At 50.6% G+C, this 17,024-nt stretch overlaps 1 protein-coding gene across 1 annotated transcript in view; it reads right to left on the bottom strand.

Annotated features, from left to right (window-relative positions):
* Positions 1-10,127, bottom strand: part of LOC149329009 (steroid hormone receptor ERR1-like) — a 56,203-nt gene extending 46,076 nt beyond the window's left edge. The window contains exon 1 of the mRNA XM_089560063.1: positions 9,538-10,127. The gene's annotated coding sequence lies outside the window, so the exon portion shown is untranslated. The remainder of the gene's footprint in view (positions 1-9,537) is intronic.
* Between the last annotated feature and the right edge of the window lie 6,897 nt (positions 10,128-17,024).

The following is a 17,024-nucleotide window of genomic DNA, read 5'->3' as shown; positions in this document are numbered from 1 at the left end:
GAGAAACGTGCCTTTAACAGCTGCCGCTGCAAAACAAACACACAAAAAAGCAACGTTCGGAATAAAGCCGCCAGAAAGAAAAGCTACGACACTATGTGCAACATAGGTACTCGACCGTAGCAGTTGCGAAACTCCCCAGTTACTACCTATCGAAATCCGGCACCATGATTGGTCAAAACGCGGATGTTAGCCGACCGTCACGACGTCTTGCGGGATTCAGATGAACTACACGCCCGGCGCTGTTCAAGGCCCGAGTTCGGTGAAGAAACACACTTCCCGAAGCACCACGTATAAATAGGGTTCTGCATTTTCGAATAAATCGGGAGGAAAAAAAACAACACTCAGCCGTAAAACGTTTCCCAAAGGTCCTATTTTACCAGAATTCCGGAATGGCAGTACCCGACTTTCGCAAGCATTTCGCCACGCGCATGTCTCAAAGGGTGATATCCCCCGACACGACAATATGTGCGACAAAGAACCAAATAAAAACAAAAAAAGCTATAGATTGCTACGCAGATGCTGCGTAGAGAAAATGAAAAACGAACGCCGGGCCAGTTTCAGTTGCCCTGTTTATGACGAGCAACGCCCTCGCTAACACGACCCATCACCCAGAGAGAGAGAGAGAGAGACGGTCCAGAACGAGCCTTCAAAGGAAAAGCATCCGTCACCAGCACAGCGCTCCGAGGACGGGCTTCCTTCGGGGACAGCGGCACATACACACAAGCACGACGTACAGCAGACCGACCAGCCCGAAACCGGCGCAATACAGACGGAGGCGAAGTTCCCAACCCGATGCGCACAGGCGGACGCTGCCGAAAAGGAATCGTCCCGGTGTTCAGTCGGAAAACGAAGCGCTTATCTACCGAAATTCGTCACACAACGAGGTTCCTGCGATTGCTGTAAGGAAGATAACGAAGGAATTCGCTGCAGCTGATGTCCACCGAACAGCCGTCATGCGCGTTCAGAGATAATCGAGACTCTCTTAATGGATACTGGAGAGGGTTTCCAGATACGTTAAGCCGCAACTGACTTCCAAGAAACCGGTGATCACGGAGCCCTTATCGGCCTTGACGTCACGTCTTTGGATCGAGTGGAGGGAGAAAAAAATGCTCCAATTTGAAGTCCAATTTTCTCCGCAATGGACGCGTATTTTGCTCCCGAACAATCATCAACGGAACCGCAAGGTAGGTACGACATAGGCACACCGCACCCTAGGCACACCGTAGGCACACCGTAGGCACACCGTAGGCACACCGTAGGTACACTGTAGGTACACCGTAAGCACACCGTAGGTACAACGTAGGCATAACGTAGTAAAAAAAACAACGATTTTTATCGAGGAAAAAAGTGGATGCAGTTGTATACACAGTGTCCCTTTAAAAGTAGAAGCGCGACGGTAAATTTGCTGCAAAAAAAAAAAAACTGCGAACGCCGAAACCGCGGCTGACGCACGCACATCTCGCAACAACTACGAACTATTGAGCTTCGAGCTACCATGCGACATCGCCGTCGTCCCAGAGATGCTGGCATTGCGTAGTACACGGCGTGTTGCATTGCGTTTCATGACCCACAAACCTGAGCCCCCTAAGCCGTCCTAAAAGGTGTGTGATAACGATTATCATTGGCGGCTTCTCCTTCATAAGTGGAGTGGTGACGTTTCTTAAGCTGCCCCGGGCCGTGATAACCGCCCCGAGACAAAGCAATTACTTCTCTGGTATTGTTGACCCACTTTATAGTCCTCATTATCTACCGTATACTCCCTCCTTCTCCATCGGCAATCGTTGCATTTCCTCTAACTTATTTGTGCACCCTGGAGATTTAAGGTTCTTCAAATGAATAATAAAATTCAACTCCGCTGCTTCATGAGCCTCAATGCTTATCGGATCACCGCACTTGGCTCGAGCATTCAAAATGGAAAGAGGCCGACCGTACACACTATATACCGCCATATGCTAATCATTTCGCTGCATTTGACGCATAAACAGCAAACATTGTTCCCTTCAAACTTTTTCCTTCAATATATGCTGTATTCGAGTGTCCGTCCCTACAAAAGTAAAGCCCTTAGATCAATCAAAAGCAGCGTTTACATGAACCCGACAGCGGCGGGTCGAGTCAGGGGACCGAGATGAGCAATCAGGTCAGCCCAACACGACGACTGCGTGTTTACATGAACTCGATTTTAGCGAGTCGTGACCGCTTCAACTCCAGCGACACCAAGCGTCGAACAGCGCAAGCGGGAGAGGGCAGTGGCAGCCTCCAAGATGGCGGCACGGTACCGCTGTCTCGGAGGCGCAGGAGAAAAGCAGGTTCGCATTTATCCTCTCCCCTCCCGCTAACCCGACTCTTCCCGAATACATGCTTTTAGATAGGCGGGTCACGCGAGTTAACCTACCCCCTGCAGGCGAGTTAACTCGACTCGCTCTGCCGCTTATTTTACACGACCCGACAGCGTTTACATGAACCCGACAACTGGTTTTTTTACTCGACAAGCAAACTCGACTCGACCCCATCGAGTTCATGTAAACAGGCCTAAAGACATTTCACAATCCCGCTTTTGATCGCTTTCCCAGAATGAACGTCAACTTACCGAGCGCTTCCGGTTATCCCACAAATCTTCTCCGGAAGTGAACTATAGCGTATACCCACAGCCGGTTTGCCATACAGCATACCTTATCCTCCGCATTTGTGCCACGTATTTCCACGAACGCCACACTTCGTCCTTCTCCTCAGTAATCACGGGGACGGCGTACGCACCTAGAGACAATCGTTCGAAGTGGCATGCTGTCCAAAGGCGGGCACAGCGTCATCGCGTCGTGCGACCGATTTATCCGCGCGATCGACGATGAACTGGCTGATTTCAGCGGCAAAGCGCAAAGGGGGCACCACAGAGGACTCCGGATTGATTAATTTTTTGACAACCGGCATACCGTGAGCACGCGCTGCTAATGGAACGTTCTACAGCTTAGCGCTCCAAACCGTGCTCCTGGCATTACCGAGCGCAGCTAGCGGCCGACGGTAGCGGTATAATAAGGCGAAAGCCTTGAATGGCTCATACTGTCGTCCGTTAGCAGAGGGTGTCACACGCGTTTAACTCGGGAACTATAAAAGATAGAAGAAAACCAACGGTTGCTTCAGATAGAGGATGAAAAAATGTACATAGAAGCCAAGTTTGATGACTGTAGATTAGTTAGTTAATTAATTATAGGTAAAGATGTCAAAATTGCGTCGAAATAGCGCGGACATCGATATAGCCAAGGGAACGGTGTGACCTCACATCCACCGGAAGTCGTAACGGCATAGTGAAAATTGTCACAGAATGGTCGGAAAAACGTCCAATTTGTGTCAAATTAGATGGAAAAAAATGTGTAATTAAGCGTAATTAACACTTAAGATCCCCGAGAACGGTGCGACGTCGCATCCAACGGAAGTCTTCACGGCACAGTGTCCTCGGCTTTCGCCTCTCAACACTTTAGTTGCCAAAGTGTCCTCGCAATTCTCCAATTACCTCAGAAGCGCGCGTTCAGTTTGTGCCGCTCGTTCGACGCAGTCAATCGCGCCTACGACGTACCGAGCGCAGTGGCGGCACGCGAGCGAGAAGTCTCTCACCGCGCGGGCGTTTGGCGTGTCGTTACGTCAGCGGCTGCGCGCCGCCGTCACGGTGGCTGGCGCACGTCGACTTCCCCGAAATGCGACCACAGCCGGTGGCGCAGCTATCGTTTCCTCTCATTAGGCGCACGTACGTCACCTGCGCAAACATGCGCCAGCTGTGATAAGCGGGGGAAAGCCATAATCAGGCCATGAGCCGAGATGGAACTGAAGGTTTAGAACTAGAGATCTGAACAGAGATTGAAACAACGCGCACAAAGGCGGATAAATGAATAAAGAAAGGAAGACGAAAATTGAGAGAGAAAAAGAGAGAGAGAGAGATGGACTGAAAGGCAGGGAGGTTAACCACGCGATGCCCAGTAGGCTACCCTGCACTTTGTAGAGGGGAAAAACAAAAGGGAAAAATAGAAAAAGAGCGGCAGGTGTCCATCGACCACTATGTCAAGGGGACAGAGGTTGCGCAATAAAAACTTAAAGTTTATAGACGAGAACACAACCCCGAGTCCTTAAAAAAAATTTTGAAAGAACGAAACGACTAAAATAGTTACACCGGCACCTTTCGAGATCGTTGCACGTGACGACGACGTCACACACGGTGCTCCGCGGAAGAGTGATGTTAATTTTTCGAAAGATGCCGGCTTTTTAGTTAAGGAGGCGTTTTCTTCAAATAAAGTCTCGCCAGCGGTCCCTGGGGACCCCAGAAGCGCCAAGACGACTTGGTTAGCCAAAATTTAACAAGTCAGCTTCTTGACTATTAGAGCCAGTCGCCTCATTTCGACCGAGACTTGTATAGCTCGCCATTACTGTATACGTTGGAACGCCCCGCATACACACGTCTCGGCGCTCCGACTTCCGCCCCAAAATATCTGTGCAACCTTCCTCTCCGAAGAGCTCCGGAGAATCGGGTGTCCTTGATAACCGGACCACTGGCGTAACAGCCCCCCTTCAGCGCAATCGTATTAATCGCCACTCTGAAAATTACGCGAGACAGGAGGAAGCAACGCTCAAGGCCAAGTGAATTTCCCAAACACCACGGGTAATCGCTAGGGGTGTGCGAATATTCGAAATTTTCGAATACATTTCGAATATTATATTTTTAGTATTCGTATTCGATTCGAAGTCCAAGTATTCATGTTGTTTCGAATATTCGACACGACGCGAATATTCGGATCCAGCCGAAAAATCTATTGCGAGCACCGGCGTTCATTTCGGTCCGCAAGTCCTATCGACAGAGACATAACAACATGGCGGCGCCCAGAGCAATGCGTAACGTTGGGCCATGCAGTAGCTGACTGCACTGGTGAGCTTCTTTGTGGCTATACCTGCGAAGCTGGTATAGTCAGAGCTGTGCACGAAATACCTCGGAATACGAGCCAGTTCAGTGCCGATTGAGAGGGCATTTTCTGTGCCTGGAGAAGTCGTTTCAGCTAGAAGAAACCTCCTTCTGCCTGACCATGTGGAGCAGCCGGTTTTCCTTCACGACAACATTTTATGTTCATCCCAGCAACGCGCTTTTGTGCTTATGGCAAGCTAGCCTTGATCAATGCCGTGTACCAGCCATCTTCTATGATATTTCCACTCTTCTAAAAACAATGTTCGAGACTTTGATACTTTTTGTGCAGCCACACACACCTTTTGTGCTCATTTCATCACTGATAGTTGAACTGTGATGTTCTTGGGTGCTCAAATAAATGTTTTGTAGTGGTTAAATGCGTCTGTCCTTGATTATTCGATATTCGCTTCGATATTCGGAACCAAGTATTCGTATTCGATTCGTATTCGAAAAATTTGATATTCGCACACCCCTAGTAATCGCCCTTACAAAAAAAAGTTTGACAGTCTATAGAGTGCTATAGACTTCTGTCTATACAGTCTATAGACGGTCTATAGACAGAAGTCTATAGGCAATACAAATGCCATAGACAGTCCATAGACAATCTATACGTTTATGGCCATACACTTTTAGTAGACTGTTGTCTATAGACAGTCTATAGACTACGAATAGACAAAAACAATATCTATAGGAAGTCAATAGAGTCAATAAGAAATCTATAGACTGTCTATAGACCATTTTTATAAGGGCGGCCCGATATTAGAAGCGTATTGGCAATGGCCGGTACTACAAATGACCAGAGTGGAACTATCTATTTGCAATATTGGCCCAATTACTTGTGCTGCCTGGGATTTGCCAGCGTTCCGCGTAATCTTCAGCCTGACAACTTGCACGATGTGTACGGACAGCCTCAGTTCCAACCCACTCTCATCACCATCAGCCTGACTACGCCCACTGCAGGGCAAAGGCCTCTCCAATTAACCCTGTCCTTCACCAGTTGCGGCCACCGTATCCCGTCCCGTAAACTTCTCAATCTCATCCACCCACCGAACTTCCTTCCGCCCCCTGCTATATGAACAACCCAATTAACCCAGCCCACTCTACCCTGCGCCAATATCTGGTCCCGTTCAGTGACTACATTCACGAAAAACCAGTGAAGGAGTCCCTCTAAACTATTACTTCGTTTAGTCATGGTATCCAGGGTTTGAGATCCCGAAGCTGCGTGCAGGATATACGAGCGATGCAGTGACCCAAGCTGCACAGGTAATATCGGCCCAATAGCGGAAACACATTGACAAAGCATGGTCCTACAAAGGGCCAGACTGAAACCATCAATTACCAATATTGGGCCAATTACACCTGTGATGCCTGGGGAGAAATGCAGCCGCCGCGGTCGGGAACCCATGTGTGCCTATATATAGCAGCCGAGCGCGTTAGCACCAAATATACCACTTTTAGTGCATTCGAGAAACGCACTGTGTTCGTAAAAGAATGCTCACCTGTTTGGTCTTCTACGAGGGCACAGTACGCAATAAATATAAATAAAGAAATAAACAATACACGCGCGAATGAAAGTTCTTCCATTCGACTATCGCCCCAACGTCTGGCAAATTGAAAGCAACATCGAAATTCGTTTAGCGTCTACCGACAGAAAACGAAGAAACGACAACATTCCGAATTTCGTCACCCTTTCTATAACAGGCACCAAACGGGAGATTGCAACGAGCTTCGCAGCCGGCACACGATTGCATTGCAAACGGTGAGCGCAAATAGGCATCTGCTTATAACTGAAACCTTGCTGCACGGGGTAGATGGCACAGACACTATACTTTGTAACGTGCGATTTAAAGCATATGTCAAATCAAATCAAATCGTCTTTATTTCTCTCTCAAGGAGAAAAGGGGGTGACGGGTAAAAGCCGCATGACTGCGGCTTGACAAAGCCCGGCCCCCTCTGTCGCAGGGTTTCGCTGCGGTCACTGGCGTTTAGGACACTGAGGCTACCACGCGCCGAACACAGGCGTGTTTATTGTTATCCAACACGAGGAGAAATTCTAGAGGCCCGTGTACTGTGCGATGTCAGTGCACGTTAAAGAACCCCAGGAGGTCGAAATTTCCGGAGCCCTCCACTACGGCGTCTCTCATAGCCTTGGTCGCTTTGGGGCGTTAAACCCCATAAACCAAAACCAAACCAACCAACCTAAAGATTTCTCAGCGTTGCTCTTAAACATATATGTTTAGAAAACGCTTGCGAACCCTGAAAATTGGTTTTTTAGTAAACGAAATGGCGCGCTAACTGTCTCACTTCTCTATGGACACCACAACCGCGCCGTTTAAGGGAGGGAGGCGGGAGAGAGAGGAGGAGGTGCCGTAGTGGAGGGCTCGGGAATAATTTCGACCACCTGGGGATATTTAACACGCACTGATAAAAGCTGACGTTTCTCAATATCATCATCACCATTATCTTGCAGGCGAAATATCACCTCTGGCCTCCCAAATTCTAAGACGCGCTCTCGCCGATCCAACTCGCACAAAAGTGATCTGGGCTCCTGGCCACCAGGGTCTACGAGGCAATGAGGCCGCTGATGCGGCCGCCCGAGCGCTCACACACCGGGCTCCTCATCCTAGCTCTCATGGCTCAGAAGCTCATAAACCGCTTCTGCGGTTCCGCGAAATCCTAATTTATTATTGCGACAGCTACCGTCTCTACCCGGCACCTGCCAAGGGGCTGAGTAAGGCGGAGGAGCGAACTCTGCGGCGCCTGCAGACAGGAACCCTTCTCTGTCCTGCAATAGCAGAACACTTCGATCCGAACACAGATGGGCGCTGCCCGCACTGTGGAGAGATCTGCGATATCTTTCACATGGTGTGGGCATGTACTCAGAATCCTCACCTTCCCCCCTCCCCCACCCCCACCCGAGAGGCATGGGAGACTGCCCTCCTCAACTGCTCTACACTGGAGTCCCAAAGGGCTCTGGTCAAGCGGGCGCGAGACGGGGCCTCGTCATGCGGTGTCCCGGACTAAGGATACCGACCATGCAGCAGGGTTATTTATTTTTTTTTAACCCTCAAGCTCTCTTTGATTAAAGTTTTTCACCACCACCACCTGACTACGCCCACTGCAGGGCGAAGGCCTCTCCAATTAACCCTGTCCTTTGCCAGTTGCGGCCACCCTGTCCCCGCAAACTTCTTAATCTCATCTTCTGTCACCCCCTGCTACGCCTGCCTTCTCTTGGAATCCACTCCGTTACCCTTGAGGACCAGCGGTTATCTTGCCTTCGAATTACATGCTCTGCCCACGCTGTTGTGACCGTACTTCTAGCCACGTGGGCCAGACCAGTAGCAGCCATGAATAATCAACGAGGCCGACAACCCCGCGACGACCATGGGAAGTGGGATGCTTGGAATGCCCCTCCGAGCCTCAGCGGATTAGTGTAGCAAGAATGCCAGGGGCCATTGTCAGCAATAACCCCAGCGAAATTCCTTGATCGGAGGTATTGTCCGGGCGACCACAGAGGAGGCTACGGGCCGGCGCCGGTCACGCTGGCGGATAATTGAAGAATTCTGTGGCCCCGACTCGCGTTCTGGGAAATCGGCGGGGAAGCAAGTTTATTCACCTGCTGGAGGACTTCGGGACATTCCTTTCCCGCAGGGCTGGATGAGGCGGCAACTCCCCCTCTCATCGAACGAACTGCGAGAGAGAGTGGAAAAGCTCGCACCTGCCCAGCCGTGGGCGGTAACAAGAACGTCCTCTTCGGTCCATCGGATTGGACAGTGCTCGTCGACCATTATTCCCCAGCCAGGGATCTGGGGAAACCGGACGATATTTAACTCGGCCGTGAGTGTGGCCGAAAGAAGCCTGCTAGCTCCAGTCGACTACGGTTGACGAAGACGTTCCCCTTCCACTGAGAGCCATTCTCAGTCCTGCTTTGTAAATAATGTAAATAAGTGTATAAAGTTTTCGTTACCTTCCTGTAAACCCAGTCTCCCATACTCCTCGTCCAATCACCGGTCACCGGCCATGCTACTCGGGTCGCAACAACGCCCATTCCTTCCTCTTGGTTTCGACCAGGATGTCATTAACCCTCGTTTGTTCCCTCACCCACTCTGCCCGCTTCCGATCTCTTAACCTTACACCTATCATTTTTCTCCCCGTAGCTCGCTGCGTTGTCCTTAACTTAAGCTAAACCCTCTTTGTTAGCCTCCACGTTTCTGCCCCGTAGGCGAGTACCGGTAAGATGCAGCTGCTGTATATTTTTCTCTTGAGGGATATTGGCAACCTGCCATTCATGATCTCAAGAAGCTGAAAAATCGAGACAGCTATGCAAGCGCCTCTCCCGTAAGAAGCAAGCTGCAGAGCAAATATAGGTATATGCTGTTTATACAGAACCGTGAAAAAAGCCTCATCCTGAAGTTATTCGATTCTTCTGCCCGAAAAGAAACTGCGACCCACTCAACCACGTCTCCACAATCGTCTTAAAGCGTAGCAGAAGGCACAGCTTATCGATCAACAGACATTTGCTAAAAAAAAAATGACTGCAGATACGCAGCAGACCGATAGGACCCAGGAAAACAAAAGTATCCAGCAAAGCATCTCACAAATCTCGAGCAGACGACACCTCCCGCCCGTCGCAGACGGCGACGACGACACTTGACCGGGCATGCGCAGTAGGACGCCTTCGTGAGCGCAGCAGACGAAGCCATGTCGATGACCAAGCGGAGCAGACGACAGTTCACGACGCGCACATCACCGCCACAACCACCACCGTCGAAGTCAGCCCGGTCGGCGCACCGACAGAGGTCTACACTGACGCCTCGAGCGCGGCCCGATCCAGGGGAGGCAAGGACGAACCCGAAACCACCTTCCCAATATTCGGATGGAGAGAGGGGTGTAAGGTTGGCGTCGTCTGGTCCATTGTGCCGAGAAAAACACTTCACCCTTTCCACCCCGCCTTTGCCCCTCGCCCGGGCATAATACACCTGAATGGTGTAACCCTACCGGCCCATCACAGCGCCCCGCGGTCGAACTGCTCGCGTCTCCCATAATATGCGCGGGGTACACAATGCGCGGTGTCGCTTTAAAGGGACGCCGAGGCATTCTTCCGTTCTTCGGCGCCAGCCTTCTCAGCGCTGCGCATGTCAGCGGGAAAGGGATCTTCCGGACCGAAAATTCGGATGGGCGGCGTACCGTCGGCAATTAAACGGGGCGAGTGCAATAATAACAGGCGAGAAAGGTCCTCCCGTTTTTATAATAACGAAGTAATTACTCATTGGCATCCACCCGATCGCAGCCATACGGCTACAAAGGAAAGCTATACAGCTTTCACAGAAACTTCGTAGTTAAAGAAAAATTCGTCCTGGTCCGGGGTTCGAACCCGGGACCACCGCTTCACCGGAGCAGTCGCTCTACCAATTGAGCTAACCGAGACGGCAAGGCGAGAGCGAATTGATCAATAACTCGAAGTGGGAACAGTGTTGGTCAAATTTTTAGGGGAATCCCCCAGGGTGAAGTAAATTTGTAATAATGGAGTAAATACTCATTGACATCCCGTCAATGAGTCCCGTTTTACTCGAAATGAGCTACATACAGCTTTATAAGACAAACAAACATGAAAATGTATTTGGCAACGGCACCCAGCGGACAGACAAACACACAAGGGCTAAATGCGGGAAATGGCCACTGTATATAAGTGCTAGAGTACTAAAAGAGACCGGATCGCTGAAAAAGGAATAGAAAGTTTCTTATACGGATACACCAACAGCGAAGATAGCCAATACGGCTTCCTTTCAAATAAGGAGTCTCAAGAGCTATGACAGAACGTCAGTCACATCGGGCTGCATACACAGCTGCCGGCGACGCCCGTGACGACCGACCTTGCATCAGACGAGGATGAAAATACCGAAAGGTAAACAAAGCCTGGTATGGGAAGCGATTTCGAGCAGTTTATTGTACTTCTTTTTATATCGCCCGCGCTGTCAGTTTGCCAGATGCGCAACTCGAATCGGGAAACGGCAGCAAAACGCGTGCCGTCTGCAACGCGAGACAGGTATTGGGGCATCCCGTTCAAAAACTAGCTCGAACGACGACACGCGCGCCCCCATGCGTCACACAACGTCAACAGAATGACGTCACGCAGTAATTTTCCGAGCTCCGCCGGGGCCTTCGCATATTCCCCGTGGTTCGGGTAAATGGGCGGAGGCAACAAACTTTTGTTTTTTTATTAATACAAACAGAATTCGCCTAAGCGCCGCAAGTAATTTACAATTAAATTTCTCGTCCGGTACACCTTCGTTTCAATAACTAAACGATGGCTTTGACGACACGAATAAAGTTTAGACCACGTGAGGCACACAAAAACTGGGGTAGCACCGTTGCCTTAATAGTTTGCATTGGCTCTGACACCTGTGCGCCCTCAGGTGCCAGAATGACGAGTGAACAAACAGCTACTAACAATGCAGTTGCGTACGCCCCACGTGACCTCAACCGTACACCCGTGACGTCACAGTCATCGCTTGGCTGTTGAAACCGTATACTTGCATTCGACAAGAAATTCAATGGTAAGCTATCAGGGATCGCAGGCAAACAATCCACGTTGATCCATATTTACTAATAACTGACGCACCATTTCAAAATCCAAAAGGGACAATTAACGAAAATGTGGTCTCTCTTATAACGAATTTACTCTCCTGGTCATAGTTTAACAAAGCCCGCAAGAACACACCAAAGCTGGACTCAGGCCTATTAGTTTCTGCGTGTGAAAAATGGCAAAAGCTTCCATGGATATTTATTGATTTGTAACGCAGTGAAAAACAGGAAGCAATCATCGCAGAACAACTTGTGAATATTTAAACAAGTAACTTGTTGCAACACGAATAGATTCGGAGCCCACATCAGGTTAATTCCCAATCCGACCACGAATGCGCAGCACGGCCTATCTCCTGTCTACTCACATCTCTCTAACGGTACTGATATGAACTGCAATGCTAACTTTCCAACCAGGAATGCCGTTGGAAAATGACGATAGTCCTTGTGTTTTTCCCAACTACTATCACTGCCCCACGGAACGTCATGGTTTGTTCGCTCGTCGCCTATCGCAAAAGCATCAGTCATCCGAGAAACGTCCATACACCATCCACTCGTCCTGAAAGCCCTTCAAATTATTTCTTTTTCATCACTGCGAATGACTTACGTCAGGCTGCTCACAGATGTCGTGTCGCACTGCAGTCGCAGCCGGCTCCATTCAGCAAACGAAAAGGACAAACACGCCTCCTGACAGAGCAACTCGTCACGTGAAAGGCAGTTATATCGCATTATGAGGTAATAAAACAATATATATGGCGAAAAAGTGACAGTCGGTCACGTACAGTTGCTGAAATGTAAAAAAAAAGAACACTTATTCCCCGACATTCTAAGCGCCCGCAGCTGCGGACAATCCAACTCAGTATATTTCAATCGGAGTGGAAACTGATATGAAACCGTTTGATGTCTTTGTTGCGCAAAGTTTCGTATTCACAATTTCTCTATCTCGCCCATCTGGCTTGCCTCCCGGGACCTGTACCTGCAACGCGCCCTCGTCACCTTGGCCCATGACCTACTGAACGCCTAACATAAAGGCTGTTAATAAAAAGTGTCACAGCACCACCACCACCCTCATAGGCCGCCGTAATTATTACCGCGCGTCGCTCACGAATGTACTGACAGCTTGACAATTTTTATTTTCCCAGGCTGCCAGCTTTCGGAAGAGGTCCATTTGTGAAGACAGTGACCACCATGATCTGCATAAATTTCGCTTCAGAGCCGCGCAAACGACCGGCAAATCGATCCGGCACTTTGAATGCGTTAATTTAATACATCGACATAAAAAAAAGATGGCACTTCGCTTTCGCTTACAGGGAGTGCGCCGTTTTCAGACCTGTTCATTCCTGCCCACAACCGCGCCACCGAGTGCTTACCTCTTTTTCTCTGCTGCATTTCGACCCCCCCCCCCCCCCCCTCCGCCCTCCCCGCCCCCCATTCCCTCGCAGGCACGCAAACACACTTTTATATATCTGCCAAGGGCCTACCGCGAAGTCTGTCTTTGAGACCGAACTGGCGAATTAGACTGCCGTCTGCCGCTAGCGCTAATCGTACAATGGCAAGACACTAGAAAGAGAAATCGAAACTCTAAAACTACGAAGCATGAGTTCGACCAAACTCAAAGAACGCTTTCAGTACAAAGTCCGACCGCTTTCACTGCCAAGTGTCTAAAACGCCTCTTGCTACTCCATTCCAGTCTTATCAAGAGCCTAGTTGCTTCAATGTGAAGCCGTTGTCGCGCTGAAAACTGGTAACAAGCTAGCGCCCTCTATCTGATGCACTTCAAACTTCTGAGACTACCGCGCGAGAAAGCAGGCAAAAAAAAAATGAAAAGAAGGCAACACCTCCGCTTTTGTTCGATGTTTCCAAGATGTACCACTCCAGAGTCGAAAAAGCTTCTGGTCCTCGAAAAGGAGGTAAAACCCTTGAAAACCGCGGCGCCTTCTTGAAACCGCACTCCAACGGCGCCCAATAATCGACTTTCTCCACAGCTCCAAAGATGGCGGCACGACGCGAACGTTTTTTCCCATGCGGGAGCCGCCCGTCTGCTGCGAGCAGACGACACGGGAGAGAGCCGGAGGAGGGGAAAGCAGACGACAAACAAACCACTCGGCCCCAGAGAGCAGACGGCACAACGCAGACGGCAAGCAGAAAGCAGAAGGGCAGCTCGATTGTTTGTCGGTACCCTGCCCGAATATGTTTAAAACTCCGGAACAAACCTGCCACCACACCGAGCTAAAGCGCAGAAAAAAAAAAATGCACATATGCGGGTCTTATTTACTACCGTCACCGGCTGAAATTCTCACACGCAGCGCTGAGTGCGCAGACGCCGAGGAGTTCGCGCTAAATCGCGCAGCGACAAAGATGGAACGAAAAAAGAAAACAGAAAAGAAAAGCGGAAAAGTTGAGGAATACAAGATCCCTCAAGATCCCGCTAACAGCCCCCTCCCCCCCCCCTTCCCCTCCATCCAACTTCTTAAGGCCAGTGTGCCAAGAAGACAGGAGAGCCCATTTGTAACTGGGTTTTGGGGCCATACCCACCGCACCGCCCCGCCGCCGCGCCACCACCTTGTTCCCTCAGTTCTCCCGTTCTTCGATCCATTTGGCAGGTTATGGACGGGCGATAACATCGCTCCTAAATATGTCGCGCATAAATTACGCCACCTTCCCCCCCTTACTAAAGGAAGACAGAAAGCCAACGCCGCCCCGGCCAACCTTCCTCCTTCACATCCACCTTTCAGGCCCGCCAGCCTCTCCCACTGCTCCAAACACTTTCCCTTATTCCCCCTCCCTCCCTTTCTTTGTATCCACCTGCTAAGAGCTGACGCCGTGAAAAAGCGCCCGAGAGAGACGGCTCGAATCAGCACGGACCGATGCGTCCGCAAAATGGCGGAAGAGGCCCACTTACTGTCCTCTTCCCCTCTCCCCCCTCCCTTTTTTTCCCTTCCCGGGTTTCCCTCCCTTTCCGTCTTGCATTATTAAAGAGGCCTCGGCGCAGGACGCGAAAGTTGGCTCTTGACATCGAATCCATCCACGGCTAAGAAAGGGGGCACAGTCACCGGAAGGTCACATATGCATATATGGGCCACCGACGCTACGCCACTACGCGCCGCTCGAAGCGGTGTGGAAGGCAGCGCCACGGCGCGGCCACGACAATGGACGGGAAAAGAAGCGGACCGCTAGAGCACACACGCGTGAGAGGTCATAACGGTGGTGGTCGGTCGCAGAAAAACGCGGTAAGAGAAAGTGCGCGGGGTACGACAAAATAAAAGCTAGAAAGCGCGGGAAAAAGGGCCGAACCTGGTGGATGCATGGGCGGCCGTAATTTAAAATGCCAAGGTCGCCGAACGGGTACGCGTCGCTCCATAACGGAGTGTCCCCTTTTATCTCTCCCTTCCCACCGCACCCTTCAAGATGGTCGAAAAATTCATGCGCACATTTCACATTTCCGTCTGTTATTATTTAGCTTTTTTTTTCGGGAACACACGAAGCAGAAGACGCTCGCGCCGCCGTCTTCCCATGCAGCCTTCTGCTCTAAGAGAAAATGGCGCCCGGCACTAAGCGCAGCAAACGACATAACGGGGGCGTCGTCTGCTTCGATGTCTACGTCGCCTTATGCACTCCGGGGCGTGTGGGAACAATGCGAGGGGGGAAAAGGAGGGAAGGGAATGTTTAACGCACGCCCTCTCTCGGGCACATACACGGGAAGTCGTTCAGCGATGACAATGAAAAGAACCGTTGTCCGTACTCTGTACGCACACGGTGCTCGGGGCGAGCACTCATCTTCGATGCAAACATGGCTCTGACTGGCTGTTCCGCTCTTTCTATCTGCGGGATGGCTTCGAACGGGAAGGCAGCTTATCTCATGGTTTTTCCCTTTCTCCTTAAAAGAGGTAAGGGCCGCACTTTTGCCCATGACCTGAACCTTCTCCGGCAAGAAAGCGGCGAAGGTGAATTGCCGCGTTATGTAAGGAGGGGACCTCGTTCAAGGATGAGAAAGCCATTCGCTCGACGCCGTATACCTTCCGAGCACGGCAGCAACTCGACACGGCGGACAAGTTATGACCACACATCTGGGCGAACGGAAGCGGGATCTTATTCGGGACTCAGCGCAGAAGAATTGAGTGAATGCCGGCGCCTAATCCGACCAAGGAGTAAGCCACGTTTTATGACCCCAATGTCCTTGCCAGGACCTTGTGGAAGAAGAAAGGTTCCCGGTAGAGCTAATTTACGCCTCCCGAGCTGAGAACTTTCGACTCGTGCATGAAACTGAAAGGTCCATCGGTCGCTAAGAGCGGAAAGGGTTGTAAGCGTCACGTTCTTGCACGAGGATGCTTCGTGGAACAGCAGAGATACTGTCCTGCTCTGCAAATTCTAGCTGGCAATAAAAGGGGGGGGAGACTGACAGTAAGAGTGGCGGTCTGTTGACAAGAAAACAAAAACGGTACGCAGCTGCGCCGTTGCATGAACGAATAAAGAAATTTCAACGCTGACTATACCTCTTCAACACTGAAGCTAGGCCTAACAAGAACATTAACACAATCCAGCTTAGGCCAGGTAATTAAGCGGTAACAGAGGGTCATGGTAGCTAAAAACGAGTCATGCCACATCCTTCCACGTCCCATTTACGCACACAGCTTACGCTGATCCTCGTGTGCCGTATGTTACACGAACATCCCTCCAGCTTTTTCTTCTTTCATTTCACTTTGGTGTCTTCCGAGCTTCGCGTACGTGAGACAGGATCCAGAAGAATGACGCCCACCCTGCGGACTCGCCAGCGAGCGCTTTGTCGTCCGCGACGTCAAATTAGCAAAAAGCCTCAGCAGCAATGGAGAACAGCGTTAGGCGGAACTTTCAGAGGCCAGCGTGTCTCGATGCGCCAAGCGCTAGACTGCCGGGATGGCTTGCTGGGAGGCGCGATCGATACCTGCGCGGGAGGCGTCGGTATATTACCGCTCCTGGAAGGAAGAAGAAAAAAGAGCACGGGACACCACGGTGGCTAATCTCGTTGCAATACGCCTACAGGTTGTGCGCGCGTAGTCTGAAGCTAAGACGGTCCCCGAAAACGCGACTTCTAGCCCCGATTGATCTGCGCGCTCATCGAACCCAAAATTTGTCGGGGGTGTATACGAATCGCCTCCCCACCGCTTGTATATAGCAGTCCGATGAGGTTCTTTCTGATGGTTACTGAATTGTCAAAAGCGCGGCCGATAGCCCGCATGCATGGACGGATGATATCAGAAGCGGTGCTGCGGCGGATGTCATCACACACAACTCATGGGCGCCGACTGTGAAGGTTAGGTACAGGTTTGGTTTGGTTTGTGGGGTTTAACGTCCCAAAGCGACTCAGGCTATGAGAGACGCCGTAGTGAAGGGCTCCGGAAATTTCAACCACCTGGGGTTCTTTAAGGTGGCGGTTCCACTGCCGCCATCTTGCGAGTAGTTCATATTCTGCCACCAGGCTACGACACTGATCCATCACTGAGAAAGTGTCTACCCGTCTTGCCCC

Source organism: Amblyomma mixtum, chromosome 9 (assembly GCF_055824585.1).
Source record: "Amblyomma mixtum isolate Tamu chromosome 9, ASM5582458v1, whole genome shotgun sequence".
Classification (NCBI taxonomy): domain Eukaryota; kingdom Metazoa; phylum Arthropoda; class Arachnida; order Ixodida; family Ixodidae; genus Amblyomma; species Amblyomma mixtum.
Note: the sequence above shows the minus strand (reverse complement) of the source record. Positions and strands in the feature narration are given on the sequence as shown.